The sequence below is a fragment of the Rhopalosiphum padi genome, chromosome 4 (assembly GCF_020882245.1).
Source record: "Rhopalosiphum padi isolate XX-2018 chromosome 4, ASM2088224v1, whole genome shotgun sequence".
In the NCBI taxonomy this organism is placed as follows: Eukaryota; Metazoa; Arthropoda; class Insecta; order Hemiptera; family Aphididae; genus Rhopalosiphum; species Rhopalosiphum padi.
In genome coordinates this window covers 21,272,679-21,290,995 of record NC_083600.1, presented here as the reverse complement: position 1 = coordinate 21,290,995, position 18,317 = coordinate 21,272,679, and the positions used below count along the sequence as shown (strand labels likewise).

Below are 18,317 nucleotides of genomic sequence, written 5' to 3'. Positions count from 1 at the left end.
ATTAATTAAAAATTGACTCTCTTCTTTTTTGCTTTAAAATGTATTCACGTTGAAGTATATTTTTTCTTCGTTTGGTCTTAGAAAATATGTTGACTATATTTATTGCATAAAAGTGCAAGAAATAAAGCAGTTGAGCAATGTAAATATTGTAATCGCCGGCTATAATCACGTAGTCGATGCCTGAAATAATTATCATGGTCGCATGTTGTTATTTTAACCATTAAAAAAAAAAAAAAAACAGTTGACTGATGTCAGATACGTGTTTACAAATAACCAATTAATCAAGAGTAAGTGCTGTATTATATAAATGTTTCCACCAGACGCATTAAATTTAGCGGAGTCGCTTGAACTCGATAGTTGGCGAGCAATGCGTCGTATGGACCCGCATGGAAAATTGGGACGAGGCAGGGAAATGACCGTTATTGGCGCCGGAATAACGTGAATTGAAAACCGACGACGGGAAGAAGAGAAAGAATATTAGCCGCCAATTATTGGGATTATGTGACAAACGAGCTTCCAGATCGGCTCAATGATATATAGCCCGTTATGTGTATACAAAGCTTATTAAAGTGTTTGAATCTGGAGGGAGAGATTGGAGTATCTTTTATTTTTTTAAATATATTTAAGAGTTATGTTTTCTACATTTTATAAATATTATATAATATAAGTTATTATACTCGCAGGTTTCAAGCAACGCACATTTTTAATCTCTCTTATCAATGTCTTATAACATAACTGAAGCAATTATAATATTATTATTCTCTTTGAAGTATAACAACAAAATTAACAACCTAATCAAAATTATATATGTTCTTCCAAATGTGGATCATTTAAATTTATAGTTTACTATACATTATATTATTTGACAGAATTTATATAATATGTTAGGTAATTATTTTATTATTTATTTGTATAATTAGTTATTTGGTTATAGATTTTTAAAAATGTAACGATTTTGAGGTTTGGGATTTCTCTAATTAAACAGTGCACGTTTTTTTAGGAAGTCAAACACAAAATTGATATTTTTTCCGTTAATGTATACTAATTACAATTTGAAATTATCTTGTAATTATTTAAATACATACTTGATGGTAATATATCTAACAAACGATATCGTTATTCAATTTTTAATTAATCGTGTCGAAAGTCTGTCGTGTATCTATATTTAGTTATTATTAGTTTATTACACAATAATCTTGTCAATAACTCTGCATGCCGTGGTGCAATGTTTTTGGTTCATGTCCAATCAAAAATCTATTCAAAATCCGGTGATAAATATAATAATATGTGTATCTATACATTATAATATACCTATGATTTAAAAATATGATTGTAATATGTTAGTACATATATATAAATATTGCATACATATAATATTATGAATATACATAATTATAATGGAAGAAACGTGTGAGAGAGAGGATTGGACTTCGTGATTTGTATATATGTATACTAACACACACACACACACGAAGATGTATAATAATAATTTAATTAACGCAAACAGCGAGATCGTGACGATGTGGTTCGATGGGCGGCGCACAATGTGCCTGCATGGACAGTCATCGGAACGCGATTGAAATAATATGCGGATGACGATAATGAAATATTACGGTCTGAGTTAAAAATCTAAAAGGAAGTACATTGTATTAATGTTATTATATCATAATAAAATATAAAATTAGTCAGCCAGTAATCCATCGCTATGTCAATATGACAATATTACAACAAGTGAAACGTAGGTACTATTCTAGAAGAAGGTTTCCATGAGGCGCAAACGCCTTGGGAGCATTTATACCTTGATAAAACTGTCATTTTTTTCATAATGACATACCTGGGCGTATTATATTATTATGATAATAATTGTATAGAATTTATCAATATAATCCCTTATTATACCCTTATTATAGCCCTAACTTTTCTTGAAAAACCGGCAATACTTCTCCTTGGACTAAACATTATGAAAAAAAAAAAAAACATTAAACATAATATTAAAAACAAAATATTAAACATTATTACAAAGTTACAAACATCACGTACTACCAGGTACAACCAGAGCCGTTTTGTTGGAATTTCGTTGTATTGTTCATACCCTTCATTCCTTCCATCCATTCCATACTTTGGCTGCACATGAATGTATATGTACATTAACGGATTTCTACGAAGACACTTTCTGATCGAGAATTCAATACCTTGATAGAGATGAAAAGTGTAAATAACTAATATGATGACCGCACTTTTCTAAAATAGACTAGCCGACGGTTGAAATATGTTCTCCGCTTGTGAAGTTGCGAATATACCTTTAACAATATAGAAAATTCATAGCTTGTAATATACACATGAATATCATGTATACAACAACAATTGTAAAGATAAATTCCAATTAGATACATAAAATTACGGTTATAATATAATATGATGCCGGTATGATAATCGGTGTATGTGATTAATTTTATTGATGATACAAATCAATTAATTTACGAGCTATTTATTTCAACGATGACCAATGTAATAACATAGCTTTATAATAATAATCATTATTATATTATATTATTAGACGGCTGGTTAGCATGTACAAACGTAAGTTCTACGTTTGTTGTACGGCAGCTAAACGGACAATTTATAATTCAACAAGTTATACAGTATAATATGTTTTAATGCCGCGCTTCGCCTATACTATTAAGTATTAGTAACCAATTAATTGTTAAGTGTTAACATAATATTATATAATAACACATTATTAAGAGGATGCTACTGATGCGTGTGTTTTCATCTTACAAACGTAAAACATATTTAATTCAGCAGAACGAATGTTGTGTTGTTAGCTTAGTGAATTGACCTGTTGTTACACACATACTTAGTTAGTGTATTATTAATCAATAATACAAAATTTGTTTACACGCACTCGATGCCCATGATTTACTCGTTAGCCATCCTTGGCAGTTCCATAATCTGGATTGTAAACTTCTACCTGATGTGACTGATGTGTGATAAGCTAAAATGGACGTAATTTTAATGAAATAATATTTACACTGAGACCGTTTTGTCAACCGACCGAGAATACAATATAATATGTAAATAATACTATAATGGTTTATTGTGTGCGTGTTTAGTTAATGGGTAATAGTATAATATACGTATCGTGTTACGATCCATCGTTTTTCTAAAATTATATTATATTGCGTAACAAAAACTACCGTAACTGGCGTAACTCCACTGTACCATCCAACTTTACACGTTTCCTGTATATTATTGTATTATTATTATCGTCAACATCGCAAGGAAATTGATTCGACGAAGAATTATATGGGATCAGTGATGAAATCGAACAATGCACTGCCACTAATCAGTTTTTGTGGATTACGAGATCGCGGCACGGTTTACACGGAAGACGAAACTACGATAATATATTATTATTTAAGATGCATAATAAATTAGGAAGAACATAATAGCAGTTTATAGTATCATCATCAATGTGGCGAAAGACTTGCAGAAGAAAAATCAAGAACGGAAATTGTTGATTTTTGATCAGTTATATGTTGTACAATAATGTGCAGGTACATACGTCGCAAAAATATATTGTTCAAGCAAATTGTGTTGTGCCATAAAAAGTTGACAGGTATATAGAAAATGTACCAAGCGATTACTCTACAGATGGTGAAATATATAATAAATATATTGTATGCCTTGTCACTATAGTGATGTTTTGCCTTAACCAGAACTTCTAATGTTAATACGTATACGTCAAAGTTTTATTTTAATTACTTTCACTAAGAACATGATAAATTAAAATATTTCGAGCATAGAACATTGCATATTCGTATTATTATTGTTTGAAGACAATTTTATATGTTTATATCTGTGTACCTAAAATATTATATAAGTGACTGTAGTTGAACATCCTTCCTTTCTATCTCTATAGCAAGTATCTATACCTAGCCAGTAGCTATTTGATCACTTCATATTTTATTATATTAATATATTACTTATTGCGGGTAATGTGGCCAAATTTTTGATCGATCACTATATTATGCATTATCAAAAGTGAACAAAATAATGTATAATAAAATATGTACATGTTCTGAATCTATACACAAATGAAGAATTACATTAATCCGTCACCGGCTGCAAGAGTAGCAGCGCACATGTATAATTTATTCATTTCACAAGATTCAGTAACGATTTTATGCGGGCCAAGAATATTTATTTATTTATTATTATTTTTTTTTCAAAATGTTCCTATGAACTCAACATATAATGAGGTTATAAAATTGAAACGCTTACTCAGAACATTTTTTCGTTTAAATCTTGGTATAAGTATATGTATTTAAATAATATTAAATTATTTACTTAATCGTTTCCAAATAAATTTTAAAGTATCTATATATATATATAATATAAGCTTATACATTGGCAAAGTAATATTATACGTATATAATGTTGGTTAAAGTTTTTGAAAATACAATTTCATTCTGGATTCGAAAAACTAAAAAGTAAATTATAATAACATTCGTTCCGGGTTTAAACGAAAAAGTTTACATTGCATAAGTGTAGCGTCCGTTTCCGACCAGAAGTGAGAGGAACTTCGCACGCGCTGCAAGTATATATTAAGTATACACGTGATATGGTTGTATACTTGTATAGAATAGTTAAATCTTTGAATTACACGATTATTAGGCAATATAATTACACATTGGACCGACCACCGTTGGCTGTACAATATATACGTCATAACAACAACATACTAATATAATATTACTGAATGATGTCTATATATATAATATTGATGAACAGGAAGAAAGCATAGAATTACTCAGAGTTACTGTGTTATATTAAAACAATGTTATTATGTCTATAATTTGGGAATAATAAGCGTCGACAATATAAATGCTATACCTGTACCGGGCCATATAGTATAATTATTTTAATTACTTGTGCGGGAGTTGTCGTACTTTGTGAGGTACGTTCATCCATTTCCTTTGTATCCAGAATAGTGCGCGTGAATACAATGACGACACACAATATTAATATGAATCCGTAACGAAGTTTAAAAGTGAACACGTATGACATAATAATCTAGGTCGGACGAGTAAAAACGATTAATTTTAGATCAGTCGACCTAAGTTTTTTTTTTACATAATATCATAATATGCTTTTTCACCAGTGGTCTATAGTGGCTACACTGGTTTAACTTCCCAGTTTTCGGTGTTTAATATTAGTCAGGAGAGTGAAATAAATGAGTAAAAGTTCTCTTATTAATTTAACTGAGATGATGCAACTCGAAATATGAATAGTAAAATATGTGAAAGTCAATAATAAAACAAAAGTAAGAAAATTAAAAAGATCTTATGTTTAACGCTATTACGCCCAAGTTAAACCACAGAATAAATTAATACTATTGTCGTGATGTTGTGCTTTGATTTTTGTTTACATTTTAAATAAAAAACAATCAGTTTAACTTTTTTAAAAACCGGAATATTTCAAAATTTTAATAAAGTACAATTATATAAAACATTTTAAAAATATTAAGTCGATGTAAATAATAATGTATATAGCACACATACCGTTTGTCGTGATGGTTTTCGAAATGGTTGTGATTAATTTCACTTTTGTTTCGTATACATCACCGTATTCTCATATACAATATTTATCACGTCGTACATCTTGTAGGTATTTACTGTTTGAGTGATGTGTCGATATTAATATGAACATGATTATAGGTAATAAACATTAATAATTGTTAGTTCTATTCCCACTACATGGTAGACACGTAAATTAAATATATTAATCTGCAGGAAGCATTATAGGCAAGACGTTATCGTTATTCGTTTTTTAATACTTACTATAATTATCATTTTTTTTCAATTAGTGCAATAGAATAATCTTATATAACGGATGTTTTATGTTGGCTATACACAGAGTATCTTATTAAGATATTTTCATTTTAAAATATTTATTTTACAATTAATTAGACTAAAATAGTTAAATGATAGGTTTAATTATTAATAAGAACAAATCCACGCTAAAAGTTTTTCTTTTAATGAACACGAAAGGTGAATGTAAGAAATGTTGATGTATACTGCTACAACTGCTGTATTAGACTTCTTAAGAAATGTTAAATTTGACAAATATACGTTGTTTACGCTCCAAATACTTTCCAGACAAACTATTAAGAAATATTTCGGGAGTCGGGACAGATTAATGATTAACGATTTGTTCTGATTATAAAATTTACAAATCTTTGAACGACCTCCAAGACGGAATGCTATATTATATTGCATATACCTATAAATACAAGTACACGGCGATAGATTAAAACATTTTGAAATAAATTGTAAGCTATATAAAAAAAAAAAAAAAATGCTATAAATAATCATGTCTGATATTGATTGATCATAATATTATGTGTCCAATTCAGACAATAATAATTGTAAAAATGTAGGTATACCCGAAACCGCCATAGGGATACGAATATGATGGGAAAACGTCGAAAACATAATTGACTGCATCGACAGAACACACGTCAGAGTAAAAAATGCATAATAATAACAATAGCATTATCTAATGATGTACCATAATAATTGTTGTACTGGCCGTCAGAATCTAGGGTTACATATAAATTAAGATAATATTATAATATGGTTATAAATGTGTTTAAGTCACAATATTATAAGAAACCACACCACACGGTAACGTAAAAAAAAAAAAATTGACGTAAATATAATTGACCTATTATATACACTAATTTCTTTTTTTTCACGTCTGTATTATGTTTATCATAATATTATTATTATACATTAACCCTATATCATTGTATAACGAACACATTATATTATACAATTCGATACAATTATTCCAAATAAAATAGTATGTAATATCGTAGTGTGGGTAAGGCGTGCAATAATCGCAGCGGACGCAAAACCACAGATCTATTCGAAATATTATTCGAATCACACATAGTTATTATCGAGTTTAAATTACGCGTGTCTTATAAACGGTTTAATAAGAAACATCTGTCCGTCATTCGTATGTATTCGTGTCATTATGATGTCGTGCGTGTACGGTACCGTATAGACCGCGAGTATATAGTCAGTGTCACATATTTCATATTATGTAGTTTTTTTTTTTATTCAAATAATAATATATAATATTATACAATAATATGCAGATAATGTAACATTATAAAATGTATATCTAATAATATCAACATTGCCTAATTGGACGAAACGAAAAATAAGACTATATGGTGTATATAATTATAATATTCATATATGGTTTGGTAGTTAAACCACGATTTATTGTAATGATGATCGTCATTAATTGTCATCAGAATTTAAGAATATTTAAACTATAAGTAAATAAAACCAAAATTAGACCAAACACAATTATCCTAGAAAGATACACCGTACCAATTATTATTATTAATATGCGCATGCAATTTTAGGTAGGTAGATATGTACACATTATTTAAAAACTCACATTAATAATTTATTTCGTTGACTGTGAAACGTATTTATACAATTTAAATTAATTAATTTCACAAACAGCGAAATGAAGAATGTGTTTTAAATTCTTGAATTAATCTTTGACCTGACAGATATATATATATAATATATAGTATAGATAACTTTTGTATCAAATACTATACAGACTATTAAATACACACTTAAAAACATTGCAAAATATAATCAATGAAACGACTTTTTTTTTTTAATGATTTTCTGTTTATATTACGTTTAAACTGTTAAAAACTTTAAAAACATTCATACCAATATAAAGTGTTGCACAAATTCTTTTTTAAGATAATAATTATGTCTCGAAGACGCTCACGTTGGCTAAAATTTGGTAATGAGAAATCTCAATTTATCTACAATTTAATTTGTTTGAAAATAATGATATAGCATGGTACCATATTATTATTGTAGAATGTAAGACAATTTGCCTCTGGCTATTTTCTGTTTCGTTTGAAATTTTCACCGCGTATTTTTTATAATTTTTTATTAATATGAGATGTCTAATTTTATATTTACGTATAGTAAAATTATTGAAGATGTATGCCTATTTTAATTTTAATTGATTATGATAATGAAAAATAGTAATAATAAGTAATTTTTAAAACGAGTATTATAATTATCACAATATTTTACAGTAACCATTACAATTATAGTTCTGTATATCTGTATTAGGTACCATTGAATTCTAGAATATTACTAGATTATAAAATAATATTTTCGGAAGTATTTGGAAGTATTCTGTTTTATTTTATTACACATTAAAATAAAAACAGACGTTGTTAGAAAAAGAAAAAGATAATTTCATATTCAAATATTTTTTTTTTTTAATGGAGCTTAAAAGGTAATGTACGCTATAAAAAATGTTTCTGCGGAACTTAAAACAATATGTTTTTATTACATCGAAAATAATTAGGAGTTAAATTTCGTGTAAGGAATCATTCCTCAATTATTGATCATTAACTATTATTATAAGTGCAAAATACGTGACATGCATCAATAGTAAGTTAATACACTTTAATTATGAAACCAATTAAAATTTCCAAATTGCGAATTTCTGCATTAAGGATCCTAATTATTATTTGCTTGTTTTCGATTAAACTACTTAATTGTAAAAGATTTATTTGATTTATGATTAATTTAAGTTCATCTGAAAAAAATATAATAACTAATAATTATTAAACTTAGAATAGCATAATATTATATTACAAGTAGTATAACGCTCGTCCTCGTTAGAATGTTAGGCTGCGGGAGCCAATGTAAAAATAGATTTCTTTTAAAAAATGTAATTTAAAAAAAATCTCTAGTCAAAACCATATGCATTTATAAAAAATTTAAATGGTCAATGCATGTTTTAAATTTTAAAAAAATAGTAAAATAAAGTTAAAATTACTATAACTCGGTAAAATATAATTATCAAAAAAAAAAAAAAACTGGACAATTATATGCACAAGATTATAACATTATACTATAAAATACGTGGGTTGGTTTAAAAAGACACATCAAAATCAATAATACATACTTAATTTGAAAAATGTATGTCTTATATTATCTGGATAATAAAAACGGTAAATTTTTAAAATTATTCATATATTTTTTTACTAAAACGTCAATATATTATATAGTTTCTCTTATAATATATCTTACTAATTAGTATTTATTATTCGTGTATTGTTAATATGATTTTAATGTTTTATGCACACAATGTAAAAGTAAGCAAGTATAAGAGGAATAATTATATTATTATTATACTGAAAAGTAAAAATATATTTTATGCTCCATAATAACGATATAAAATACATATATAAATAATTCACAATTAAGCAAGTTCATTAATTATAAAATATATGTTGAGATACTTAAAAGCATTATATGCTAATTGTCATGTATCAACAGCAAACAAATATACAAATGGTTATATTTTTCAGATCTCGAAAAAATATAATGTAAAAATCAAATTTGTAATACATTAAATCAATACCCAATAATGTAATTAAAATACATATATTTTTTTTAAATACAATAAGTACTATATTGCAATCTTTGTAACTCAGTACCAGTTAGGAGTTATTTATTAGTTACAGTTAAAATCTGACACTACGACGAAATTGTTGGCTCGACGATAGACACTTTAAAAAAGATATACTATCTTTGTAGTCGACAAAAGAATAATTTAATTAACTAATATTAATAATTGATATAGTGGTGTTTTATAATATTTTTAATGCAATTTTAGTAAGTATAGATTCCTGTTGTAATTCTATATAATTGTTTAATGTTTATAGTTGATACTTATATTATAATGTTCAATATTCGAAATAAAAAATATAAATGTAAGTCATTTCAATTTGAATTTATTATTTATTTTTTTATAATCAGGTAAAGGTATTTAAATTGATGTATTATAAATTTTATTTTAAAATATATATTTTTTAATATTATTATTTATTTAATTATACATATACCTAACACTGCTTATTTTTACATTTATTTTATTGTTTTCTTAAATATCAATCTGTAATTATTATTTATCTGCTGATAATATATAATAATTAATAACATAATGTTATCTATATGATATATTATATATAATACTATGAACTTATCTACAATTGTTATAAATATAAAGATTGGCTATATTTTAATATAGTATATATTTATATGAAAATGTATTAAAATACATTGAATATTATTTATATATATATATGTGTGTATATTACATATATATTATGTTTAAATTAACCATAAGAAAATTAATTTAATAATTTAATTCACTTTAAAATGTAAATAATATATTTTAATTTTAAATAAATTTAATATTATGACTGCAAATTTTTATTGTAAAACGTGCACATGATTTAATTTAAGTTGTTTCATAAAAATATATGACATTGAAACTTCGTGTATCTTTACTTCGATAAAGTTTTTAATATTCACTAAATTATTAGTTTCAAACCATGATTTTCAACATAATATTATAATTTATAATAAATCAATCGAATATGTTAGTTAATTTATATAACATTTATATGAATATTTTAATATTTTAAAATTAATTGTTTGTCAATGGTCAATAATTAAAATTTTGATATCTACATATTTTGGCGATTCTAATAATTTGGCCAAGGACTGTATGGGTTTATTTAAACATTTTTTTTTTTAGTACTTTCACAATAAAAATATCATACATTATTATTCATCGTAATATCATATTATAATAATAAATATAGTAATCGTTCATCAACGAATTATTTTCAGAGAAAGTCAATTCGAATTTACATTTAAACATAAACATGTATAATTCTCACGTTAAATCTTGTAATTTAAACAATATGAAATACCTTCGAAATTTATTATCAAGTTATTCCCCTCAGTCTTTTAGTCACCTATAATAAAGGTGTGGAATTACTTATCTGATGAAATACAGTCCCTGAAAAAACATTACTGTGGTGTTGGCTGTTTAATGGTTTTTAACGTTATTTTACCATTCAACCGATGAACGTGTGTAAATATTATAACTACAATTATTTATAATATATATTATATTATACGACTCTATGCCGCCAGTATCGCTGTACTGCTACAAATAATCATTTTTTACATTTTTTTACAACACGGCCCAATTCTGTGTCACGTAATGTACACATTATACTATTGATGTTTTCATAGAAGGATTACATTTTTTCGAGCCTACGGCTAAAAGTTCGATTATAACTCACCTTGACGTAGATATTCTTATATATATTTCAATTTTCATTCTTTAGTGTTTAGTACCTACTTATATTTTTGATGCCCTGAGCTACTTCTCTATATAAAAAAAATCTAAGGTAAACGTAACATGCTACCCGATATTTTATCCACTGTACGAAAAAAACGTCGAATCATAAATATGTTTTAAAATTATGATTTAAAAAAAATGTATCAACGACTTAGTTATAGTAACATACTATGCATTGGTTAGGTTAGGTTTTACTCAACATTACGTGAAATAAAATTATTAAAATCAAAATTCTTGATTTTGCGAGTAAGTTTTATGATAACTTAATTATATTACTTATTTGTTGCTATAGACAACCTGAGTCTTGTAACACGATAGTATAATAATAAAGTAACTTATAACTATTAATTAAATAATAATAATAATAAATTTCAATTATTCTTATTATTTAATCAAAAGTCAAATTTGTATTGACGTACAGAATATACTATAATATGTATTATGTATATTGAATATGTATAAAAACATTTTTGTTATTCAATAGATAAAATATGTAAGTATAAAGTAATAATTATTATAATACAAATGTATTTTAACATAGATGGGTACTAATTAGTACTTTGTCATTTCTTATCAACGTCATTATTATGGGGTTTTGTTTATACGAGCGTTTATTTATACTTATGTATGTGCTATCAAAAAAAATATCATTGTAAAAACAGTAGCTTTTTTGTCCCAATCAGATTTTTAAAAAAAAATGACATTTCGGGGGATTCGGATTCCATGGACCGTCCCCCTATCTACGTCCCTGCAAAATTAAGTGTCTCTTTTTAAAGTTATGTAAGTGTCAATATCATAACGGTACTACCTATTGTCGAGTGTCTGTTAAGCTTTAACCTTTAAAGCGAACCATAATTAATAACATTAAATAATAATAAAATATTCATAGGTATAAGAAGTATCTTCTAAATGGAAAAAATATTTTAAACACAGAACACTTATTATTATAATAGCTATAGTGTATGGAATCAATAGAACAAAAAATGTTGCAATAAGAATATAATAAAATGTAATATAATATTTGATTTTTAAACAAATATAGGTCAAGATAAAAAAAATAATTTTAAAATTAAATTGTCAGATACGATAAAAAGTGAAATATTTTCAAAAATTTATCAATTTGTGTAAAAACATTGTCTAGAATGACGTGTGTTAATCAGACTTAAATGAATCGCTTTGTATAAAAATAATATGCTGATATATTATAATATACATTGGCGCGTGTACGGGTCATCACACAAAATCGTTAAGTCATGGTACCTACAACATAGGTTATAAATTTTCATCTAAACTCGTCCATTAGTGAATAGATTTCACGCGGCTGAGCGTATCAACTAATAATTGCCACCCAGTGTCTTCAGCCTACATACCGAATAATGTTATTAATAATAAAATAATACGTTGTGTTCGCGTTCATTGCGAACACTCATTACAACGCACGTTCACGTCTTATACCGACAACGATTATTTATAGTTACCATTTGATCAACGAGCGCGTATATATCGTCATCATCGTCTGTGCGTTAACATACCGCATTTACGGATTGAGGAAAACGATACGGGCAACTTTCAAATAAACTCTTCGATTGCATAACTAAATAATGACAGGATCTATCCATCTGTCTTTCACCCCGGATGCATCACCACGCACGTATACTATATAAAATTGTGTACAGATCATACAAAACAAAAATAATAATATGTAATATCAATGATAATTATAGGCCTAGTTCGTTGTACGAGTACAGCGAGTCCCGCTTATATCGTGATTACTGACCATTTGCAGGTCGGTAGAACGTTTAGAAGTAAATCAATTGATTAATATATAGAACTAAAAATCATCTAAAAAAAAATGTGATCTCATAAAAACACGATATCATACTGTAAAATAATGCCGTCAAAACCGTATGTGCGCTTACGGATTATAACATTCCAATAACTGTCAAAAACATACATGACGACGACAGTGGCATGAAAATCGATTATTTTTTTTATTTTTCTTCGATCTCAACCTGCGTCTGTTCGCGTCTGTCGACTGTCGTTCACAATACATCTGCTATAATATTATATAGAATAACACAGTTATGTATACGCTAAGTGCCGCGACTACTTAACTGTATAGATGTATATAGTTGTTTGAGCGGGTCTGGGTCTGATAGGCCTAAATTGTACACACCGAGGCCTAGAATTTTATCACACATATTTTTTCAATAATATTATATATAATACGTATACCAATATTTTATATTTTTAATATGACGTTTAATTGTCTTAGAAAATTACATACTCGACAAATAAATAATTCCTTACACGCAGTAACGTTATTATGAGTATTTAATACAATGATGTATTATTATATTACGATTTATGTATAACATATTATATTATATTAGCTGATTCTGCATATTGTTACCCGTAGAGACTTAAACTCCGTTAAATGTAAACTACGTTAATGTTTACCAGTAGTTTAGATGATTTTGACTAAATATGCAATACAGGTTTAATATTTTGATTCAATCATCATAATTATTTTATTTTTTATAATCTGCAGTTGTAATCTGATATAAATATAAAAATATATAATAAATCAAAAAATACCTGTGTATCTTGAAAATCAAAATTTCACAGAAATCTTTTTTCGGCGTACTTTTATATGAAGGTACTACTTATTATAAAATGTCAAGTCTCTAACTATTATAGTTTTGGCTGTATGTTGATTATGAATCAGTCAATCAGTCAGTCATGACCTTTTTTTTATACATACAGATAATATAGTATTTAGTATTATGGTATACGTATTATTGTACTAGAATAAAAGTCGGAAAAAAAATCGATTTTTATACGAATTCATAATCCCTATAATATAAGAGTCAAAACAGATGGATCGCAGATGTTGTATTATTATGTTTTATTATATTAATTTGTTATAATATGAAAAAATAATTTTTTTTTTTAATTATTAAACGGTTTTTATTTATTAATTTACAAGATTAGTTAGATTTTAATATTATTGAAATATATAATACAAAAATTAAATGTGTAGAAAATATTTAAGAATCTCAATCACGGATGAAATAAGCGTAATACTAATCTTATATTAATCGTTAGGGGTGTATGAATTATATCTCCGAGAGTTCCAACATTTTACACAACACATACACATTGCGTATAAATGTATAATACTACCTATATTGCATAAGCACCAGATACTAATACTTTGCGACCGGATGCCGCCGCGCCAGAGATGGAGTTCCAACAAAGACTGAACGTTTTTAACGATCCATCTATGTTGCCGTGGGAAATTTACTATAATTAATAATTATACAATAAACACGTTGGATTCCATATATTACCATTGATATCTGATTCGGTACTAATCGTTGATTTGGAACGCTGCTACTTCGTCGCCAAAAGTCTGTTGTTCTTATGTAGCCACGTAGGTACATTCATAGTACAGTTATACGTGTTTTTGTGCCATGCACAATATTTATTTGTATATCGTGTACAGCCGTTTAAACAACGATGCATCGTATGAAATCGATTTAACCTGCGAAATCCTCATCAAACAAACGATAAAAACACATTGTTGACAGCTTATATACTAATAAATATATTGTATAGACGTACGTGTACCATTTAATGAAAATAAAACTGTTATATAATAATATTTAGAAGGCTGTATGGATAATGTTTAATTTAAAAGGTAAAATATTCAAATTGCATTCGAATTTTAATTAAATATGTGATGTTAAAATCACATTCGTTTCAATCATTACCTACATAAAATTTATTTACAAGTATTAACAGATGTCGATATTATTTGCATTTTTAAAGCACAAATATTATTGTTTATTATATCATGATAATTTTTAATAGCTACAATTTTAAAATAATAATATAAATATAATATTACGTTAATTTTGAAAAACAATTATTATTATTATTATACATCATATTTTTAATATTTTTTGATTAGAAAAATCAAATGCATATTAATAACTATATTATATTATACTTAGTTACAGATTTTATTAACCTACCTCTCTAAGTCCTAACCTAACCTTGTATTGAATATAGGGAGTTATGATTACTATTAAATAATAATAAATATAAACATTTTATGAATGTTATTATATAATACTGGGTACGCAAATAAAATAAATCGAAATAAGCTTGATTTAAAGATTGAATAAATATTCTTAATTAATATTATTATATAAAACAATGTTACAATAAATATCCGATAAATATACGAAAAAACTAACGGCACAGCAAACGAAAATGATTAATATTGACGCAAGTCATTCATTAAATCCGTAAATAAATATTTATATACATAGCATTTAATATTAATAATTTCACCCCCCCCCCCCAAGTACCATTTTTTTTCAAATTCAAAAGCATATAATTAAAAATGAGTGCTTTTTTCAGAATTAATAAATTATAATAGGTAAATATATTCTTTTTTTTTAAATGAATGTTAATAAGTTCTATGGAATGATCATCGGATCCAATGGAAATCGGACATTGCCTTTTTCTGCCCAGAATTTTATTTAAACGTTTTGACATATAGGTAAAGAACCCGCGCACTTTTATTGGTGTACCTACATTTATCCGAATGTGTGTGCCGATAGTGGCGTATTATAAAATATATTATGCATAAAGAATTAATTAAAATATAATATTTTACGGCACTTTTACCGTCATATGGTATTACATTATTATTGAACTCGGGAGAAAACGTACGGAGCAGGTAATAGAAAAAAAAAGCTATCCGATCGCAATCGGTTTCTTTTTACGATATTCGTCGTATTATAACACGACTCGCGGGCGTGTTAATATATTATACCGACTGTATTATTATTATACAAACCGCCATACGTAAGCCCGCGGAATCGTGATGCGCGCAACCACGTGCGTTTGTCCGCCACGTCTCCGGCCCGGCGGCGGCGTCCCTTCGGGCTACGACAACCTACGTTTTGCGATTTAAATATTATTACAACCATCGCACATTACATCATTACGTCGTTACCATACCATTATCAACGTCATCATAACACGCAGCGTCTTCGTCCGGTCCGCCGCAGTGTAATATAATACGCTATGATTTAGGTATACCGCGCGGATTCACATCCGTATTGGTACGGTTACGATCCGCGGCGGCGATGACTACGACGATAATAATATTAATATTATTATTATACACTCGTGATGATGATACGTTTAGCTTGCCGCCACAGCGGCTGCAGTTGCATAATATTATTTTGGATATTTTTGAGGGAAAACAATTTGTTGTTTCTTCCGTTGCGCCGCACCGTCGTCGTATCAAAACATTCAAAACATAATATTATTATTATTATACGTCCGTTATAATATTATCATATATGTTATATACCATTGAGTTGTGATTATACCTATTATATTGTTATTTGTTACCACGGTACGCGGTGGCGAGGTGAAAGGACAAGCAGCAGCTGCCATCTTCATTACTATGCGTATGTGTGTACTACGCCCGTATAATATAACGCCGTACGCACTACCTACGATAATAATATTATATATTATCGCAACAGTCTGGCTGACGTATATGTGCGACGGCCGCGGAAACGTGCGAGAGTCTGACGACTGCATAAGAAGCTCCGACACGTCATTTTCTGTACGATTGTCGTCGACATTCCGATGCCTATAGCGATATACAGGACGATTCGGTTATCATTTTCACCCCCCTCGTTTTAACAATTTTAATGATACATTTTTGGATTCTGATTTTGGAATTTTTATATATACTATTCTAAATGAACGCATATTTTTAAATTCACGAGATATTTTTGTATTACCTGCTAAGGAGTGTCCTATATGGCGATACAAACCTCTGTTTTTCAAATAAGAACCTGCCCTTTCTACTGTAAATTATTCAATAGATAATATTTCCAAACACCATTTGATACACTTAATTCAAAATTCGAATAAGTAGTTTCACAGTTATTAAAATTAATATAATAAAGGTAATAGTCCTTAAAAATAATTTCACAAAAGTATAATTTAGGTGTAGTATTGGATTTAGTTTTTATTTTACTTAGTTTATTTTTAGAAATTATAACTTTTGATTATTATTAATATTACTAAATTTTTCAAATCGCAAAGACCTTGATCCTTAGTTCATAAAGTTAAATAATTCAATAACTGATCGTTCGAATTTTTATTTTAAAAACAAAAATTTTATATTTCCACAGGATACTCTTCATAAGGAGTACAAAAAAATCTCAAGAATTCAAAAATATAGTCATAAGGTATTAACAAATTTCAAAATATCAGATTTTGCATTATCGATTTAAAAATAAAGGGTTATCGCATGCTTGGTGAATCACCTTGTATATACATTATACATACTTACTAAATATACTGTATAATACTATGTACGGCTTGGCGGGTACATTATTGAAAACTTGCCATGGTTTCCGCCCCCGTTGACAGCATTTTTTCTCTCGCGCTTTCGGTTTTTCTATTCATCGTTTTTCGTATTATTATTATTGCAACCGTTGTAGTTTCGTTTTCTTCTTCGGCTACACAAGTAGAACACGTCTACCTCGTACATATTATTATACATTAATAAGTACTTATACCTATATACCTATCCGGTGTGAAATTTCAGAAAAATTTGCACACAAGCGTAGCCAAATCACTTTCGACGGCTATCGAGTCACTATGACACATACATCATCGTTACAATAATTATAATATTGTTATAATATTATATTATGCTTATTCGATTTCGTCGATAATTTCTTTCGATCACTGCCAAAAAACGTCGTATACGTAGGCGCATCATCATAGACGGGTCGACGTACGGTAGTTATGTATTTTACGAATGTGCATAATATACCGTCTGTCCGAGGTCTTATATACATAATATGTGTGTATAACAATGCATACACACAAATATATATAAAACATACTGTGTTTATGTTTCAAGTTTGTGTACATGGTTTACAAAAACTGTCGACTTGGCGTAGAGAAAAAAAAATCCC

The 18,317-nt window shown here is 27.6% G+C and overlaps 1 long non-coding RNA gene across 1 annotated transcript; it reads right to left on the bottom strand.

Annotated features, from left to right (window-relative positions):
- Nucleotides 1–1,107: 1,107 nt before the first annotated feature.
- On the bottom strand, nt 1,108–5,684 carry LOC132930783 (uncharacterized). Its single transcript, XR_009662278.1, has 4 exons — nt 5,565–5,684; nt 4,933–5,076; nt 2,041–2,300; nt 1,108–1,951 (listed from the first exon to the last, which is right to left on the bottom strand). It is a non-coding gene; the product is annotated as an uncharacterized LOC132930783 (long non-coding RNA).
- Between the last annotated feature and the right edge of the window lie 12,633 nt (nt 5,685–18,317).